The following is a 6,465-nucleotide window of genomic DNA, read 5'->3' on the forward strand; positions in this document are numbered from 1 at the left end:
CAGTAGTTGCATGGTTCCTCAAGGAGTTCCGCTTAGTATGAACGGGGGTATGGGACTTCATTCATGCATTGCACAAGTAGACTTTGAGAGGGAGCATGGTATGTCTTTTATGAATTTATGATTATGAGTTGACATCATGTTTTAAACTGATTTCCTTTTCTTTATATTGCACTTGTTTTAAACTGCTTTATAATGAAATGAGTTTAGTTAAGTATTAATGAGTTGAGTATCCAGAGTTGAGTATTTTAAGTCGAGTATCATATCTTTGAAGTTGAGTATCAAATCTTTGAGTCGAGTATCATATCTTTGAAGTTTAGTATCTAATCTCTGAGTTGAGTATCTTATCCTTGAGTACTTCTGAGTTGAGTAAGTTTGAATAGTTTTGAGTATCCTTGAGTATTCCTTAAGTTGAGTAAGTTTGACAAGAGGTAAGTATGTTTCCTTTTTTATAAAGTTTCAAGCTTATGCTTATGTTTTAGAATTACCCTTACATGCTCGTACATTCCACGTGCTGAGCCATTTGGCCTGCATCTTGTCATGATGCAGACACATCTATTCGGGATCATCAACATGAGATTCGTTGATACATTTGGGAGTTCGAGTTAACTATGGTGAGCCTCTTTATTTTCGGAGGATTTCATTTACTTTTCAGTTTAGTCAGGATGTCGTGGGTCTTGTCCCAATTTCCATCTTTAACAGTTAGAGGCTTCACATATAGTTAGTATAGTTGAGAAGTCTGTATTATTCATTTATTTTATTAAATGTTTTAAAGACTTAAGTGCATATTTTATGGCGAGTTGAATATATTATTTTATTCTAAGTTGTTCATTTGAGTTGAAATTTTGAAAAGTTGAGTTTATTGAATTTTATTCAGTTTTAAGCTTTTGCATGCTTAAGTTAGTCTTCCGCCTGTAGTCAGCCAGAATGAGGGTTCGCCTGGGGACCAAAAATGGTTCTTAAATGCCGGCCACGTAGAGGGTGTAGACTCAGGTCGTGATAAACTTGGTATTAGAGACAAAGTTTAAGTTTCCTAGGGTGTCTATGAAGCTGTGTCAAGTAGGATCTTGTTTATGGTTGTGAGGGCCCCACTTCTATAAATGAGGGACTGCAGACATTTAAGAAAAGTTTTCCTTTTTTCATACTCTTAATCGTGCAATAGAGCTATGTCATAGAGACTTATTCTAACTTGTGCGTTTCTCAGAATCATTCAACTACCCATCAAACTAGAGGTGGTTGAAAAACAGAGTCTGTTCTTTGTCGATGAGTTGTTCTTAGAAAGAGTCATGAGGAAGTCGTGAGATTCTAGAGGGGATTGAGAGAAGCCCAAAAGTAAGTTAAATGTTCAGTTTCAGAGTAATGCCTTCATATGAATCGTGCATTTGAGCTAAAAGTGAGTTGTACTCTTTTCCTTAAGCCCTGTTTCAGCTGAGATCCTTTTTAAAGAAGTATGTTTAGAGCTTGGGTAAGATTTTCACCCGAAAAGGGTAGCATGAGTTATGAGATCTTGAGCAGTAGTAGTGAAAGAGCCCAAAGTTAGAGGAAAGTATGTAGAGGTTTAGTTCTCTAAGTAAGGGAAATGGTGTTTTAGCTAGAAAAGAGTTTTCGATGAAGTGGTATTGTGTAGGTAATGACCAAATGTAAGTGTTGAATAGAAGAGCAAAAGTATACATAAGGTGATAGATATAAGCTAGGCTTATGATTTTGAGGGAGATCCCATAATATTCAAGTGTAATAGGACTAATCAGGCATTGATGTATAGTGAATGGGTGAATAGTACTTATGTTGCGAAGTCGAAGGTGATAGTAATTGTAAGTATGAAGACTAAGAGGCGACGATTGACTATTTGTCATAAGATCCTATCGGATGAGTGTTTCTACAATTGTGCATAGTAGTTGTAAGTTAGTGTAGTAGACAAGCAATCATGTGGATATTTGGGTTTAGTAATAAACTTTAAGATTGAATTTGAGATGAGTGTCATGATCAAAAGAATGGCAACATGAGGGTGATGATGTTAGTCTTGAGATTTGATCTAGAAGACTTGACATAGAGTAGGTGAGAAATTGAGATGTTAGCTGCAATAGATATGAGTGGTACAAGTGAGAGACTCTAACCTTTAGATAAGGGCAGTGAAGTGTGGTTAAGTCACAAGAGTAACAAGAGCATTAAGAGGTGTGCCGGGATGGTATATTATCATATGATGTTCCAATTAAGTTAGTGATTTTTCCATGTGTTCCTAGATAACATAATTGAGTTGTCAATGTGGAATAGGTCCATAACTTTCAACTGTTAGCTTTAGACCTAAGGGGGAGATGATAAGATGAGAAATCAAGTCAAGTGTTTGAGAATACGATAGTAATGAGTTCCAAAGAGTTTGGGGGATATCTTTTTAGAGATCCTTTTTAGTAATGAAGTTGTTGGAGTACTAAGCTTGAATGTGGTGTTAAAGAGTTTTAGTTTTTAGATGAGATTCCTTATAGAGCGGTATAGAATTCGAACTTAAGGATTTGAGTTAATCTTGGACTAGACCATTAGAATCAGACCTTAGTAAGAGTAAACCATTTCCGTACCCAGACCAGCCATCATTCGAGGACGAATAATCCCAAGGGGGAGATATTGTAACACCCCAGAATTTTTTTTCTGAACTGAGACTTGCACCGTTCTTCGTAGTGAGTGATATTTTTGCAAGAAATTTAAAATTTCCTAAGTGTTAAGGTCAGTAGATATAGCACCTTGATTTCTAAGAAGAATAAAAGAGAAAAGCATTCAAGTCATTCCTTAGTTTTCTTAAATTTTGGGTCAACTTCAAGTGACCATAAATTTTAGTACAAAAGGAGTTAGGAGATCCATAAAGTATTAAATTAAAGCCCTTCGAGTTCTATCTCTAACGCCACCAAGTTTACTCAATTCCGAGATCTGAGTAAAAATTTATGATCGATTTTCTAGCATCGCGCAACCTGGCAGCAGCTCCGCGTCGCGGAGCCAACACGGACCTCACTGCCTGGTGGAAAATAATTCCGACTCCCAGCTCGTTTTAATTATTTCTTTAGGGGTATTTTAGTCCTAAAAACCCTTAGGAGGTCATCTAAATTGCCCTAAGCGAGTAGAAAATCTGTTTTCTTAAAATCAAAAACCCTCTCATTCACTCCAAAGATTCTACGCTCAAGTAAAAGCTAAGGCTAGGGTTCTTCTTTCCTAGATTTTTTACTTCAAGTTCTTCAAGAAGATGTTCTTTCAGGTATGTAAGCTTCCATAGTGTTGGGTTTGTTCACCCACATACCATTCATGTTAATTTCAGCTTTAAATTCGTTCTAAAAGTTGAAGCTTTGATGTTCTTGTTATGTATTCATGAATTTGCTTTCTTTCTTGAATTGGGCTGAGATTGAGGAGTTCTTGAAGTTATTGTTTCGATTTATAGAGTAGTTTTGATTTAGATTCTTGTGTACATGTGATGGTTATCTGAATCTAAAGAAAAGTTGAGCAAAAGAAACAAATTTAGGCGATTTGGGGTTAGAAAATGAAGAAGAGAAAAGTCGGGAAAATTTGGCACTTGGCTCCGCATCGCGGACCTGCCTCCCCATTTCATAAAGTTGTCTTCACGTAGCGGAGAGGTCACGGACCTCTCTGCCTCAAATGTTATTTCGCGACTAATTATTTTAATGCGTCTCCGCGTCGCGGACTAGTTTCTAAGCAGAATTTTTTTGATCTTTTCTCATTTTTAGCTATCTAAAATTAATCCTAAACATCATGAGATCTTTCCTATCACAAATCAAAACCTTGAATTCATAATTCAAGTTCAAGGTAGAGTTAAGAGTTAATTTTGAGAATTCTTTCGAACATTCTAAGAAAGTCCTTTTTGAGGAGACTTCTACAAATTCTAATAGATTGTTTAAAGACTCGAGCAATTGAGTATGAGAGTGAGAATAATGTATTCATGAGTCTACCTTGTCATCATGAGATCTTTCTTATCATGAACCATAACTCTTGAATTCATAATTCACATTCAAGAGAGAGTTAAGAGTATAGTTCAAGAAAACCTTTGAGTTCAATTGTGAATCCTTTGCGATCAACTATCGATTTGAACTAAGTTTTGAGGAAGTAAGTCAGAGAATAAGAAGAGTCATATACATGAGTTCCATGTAGCTATGTAGACCATCGAGTCGAGTTGTTTCATGCCCATAATTTCGCATGAACTTCGTAAGTTGAGCATATTTCAGAAAAGTGGTATCTTCAAGTTCTAAGCCTTTAAGTGTTGATTTCCTAATCCCTTTTGAGAAGTATCTTTGAGTCCTTGAGTTGAATATTTCATGCTAATAATTCCGCATGAATATAATAAGTCGAACAATCTTGAGATGAGAAGTATTTTTGAGTCATTGAGTTGAGTAGTTCATGCTCATAATTCCGCATGAACTCTGAGTTGAGCATTCTTGAAATGAGTAGTATCATTGAAGTTCTTGAGTTACAATTATTGAGTTATATCTATTGTTATTGAAAACCTTGCATTGAGTCGTTCATGTCCATAATTCGGCATGAACCATATTATAATAAGACTTTTACAAACGCTTTAACTTTGTTTTAAGACTTAAGCTTTAAAGTTGAGTAAAGAGTAAAGAGTAAAGAGTAAGAGTAAAGTTTACTTTCTTTAAAATGATATATGGGAACTAAGTATTCCCAAAATTAAATGTTTTCACATTTAAGATGAGAGGAAACTGAGATTTCCAAAAAAATTTGAGCAAGAAAGGGAACATCGATTCCAAAAGAGCTTTTAAGCTAAGTTTTTGAGCACTAATGTCAAATCACATAAGAAGTATGTTTTTAAAAACATAGGAGCTAGTATATTTTGGGAGTAGTATTGAGCACCGAATGGGGGACGACCATGAGTTCAGATAACTCACGTCTCTATAAAACCATGTAACCACCATGGGTAGAAAAGTGTCAAACTTTTTGGATGAATCCTTTTTAGAATAGATTAGTGGATCCACTATGTTAAGCGTTCTATATGACGGCAAAGTATAGGACAGTTCTGGCAGCGTGGACAAGACACTGTATCATCACTTAGGCTCATAGTGGTGGTTGTCGGTTAGAGAAACTTCCACAGTAGTAATTGCATGGTTCCTTAAGGGGTTCTGCTTAGTATGAATGGGGGTATGAGACTTCATTCATGTATTGCACAAGTAGACTTTGAGAGGGAGCATGGTATGTCTTTTATGAATATATGATTATGAGTTGACATCATGTTTTAAACAAATTTCCTTTTCTTTATTTTGGACTTGTTTTAAAATGCTTTATAATGAAATCAGTTTAGTTAAGTATTCATGAGTTGAGTATCTAGAGTTGAGTATTTCAAGTCGAGTATCGTATCTTTGAAGTTGAGTATCAAATCTTTGAGTCGAGTATCATATCTTTTAAGTCGAGTATCTAATCTCTGAGTTGAGTATCTTATCCTTGAGTACTTCTGAGTTGAGTAAGTTTGAGTAGTTTTGAGTATCCTTGAGTATTCCTTGAGTTTAGTAAGTTTGACAAGAGGTATGTATGTTTCCTTTTTTATCAAGTTTCAAGCTTATGTTTATGTTTTAGAATTCCCCTTACATGCTCATACATTCCACGTACTGAGCTATGGCCTGCATCTTTTCCTGATGCAGAAACATGTATTCGGGATCATCAACAGGAGATTCGTTAATACATCCGAGAGTTCGAGTTAGCTATGGTAAGCCTCCTCATTTTCGGAAGATTTTATTTACATTTCAGTTTAGTCAGGATGTCGTGGGCCTTGTCCCGATTTGTATATTTAACAGTTAGAGGCTTCATAGATAGTCAGTATAGTTGAGATGTCTATATTATTCATTTATTTTATTAAATGTTTTAAAGACTTAAGTGCCTATTTTATGGCGAGTTGAATATATTATTTTATTCTAAGTTGTTCATTTGAGTTGAAGTTTTGAAAAGTTGAGTTTATTGAATTTTATTCAGTTTTAAGCTTTTGAATGCTTAAGTTAGTCTTCCGCATGTAGTCAGCCAGGATGAGGGTTTGCTTGGGGACCAGCAATGGTTCTTAAGTGTCGGTCACGTCCAGGGTGTTGACTCGGGTCGTGACATCAACTTAACTCATTTCAATATAAAGCAATAAAATAAATGCAATATAAAGAAAAACTTTTAAAACATGGACAACAACTCTGTGTATTTAGAAATACAATAGTAACTCTGATGCAAAGCTACAATACAAACTCTGAATGTATATAAAAATACAATTAACTCTGTGTATATAAGAATACACAATACTAATGTGAGAGTTTTTCTAACCGACAACCATCACTTAAGAGCTATTGTGATGATACAACGTTTTGCCTCATGCTGCCAGGGCCGTCCTATGCCTTACCAAGGGTATAGAACTTGACAACTAAGTGGATCCACTAGTCTATGCTAAAAAGCACTATTGAATCATCTAAAAAGTATGACCCTTTTTCTACC

This window comes from Solanum tuberosum, unplaced genomic scaffold (assembly GCF_000226075.1).
Source record: "Solanum tuberosum cultivar DM 1-3 516 R44 unplaced genomic scaffold, SolTub_3.0 scf00003, whole genome shotgun sequence".
In the NCBI taxonomy this organism is placed as follows: Eukaryota; Viridiplantae; Streptophyta; class Magnoliopsida; order Solanales; family Solanaceae; genus Solanum; species Solanum tuberosum.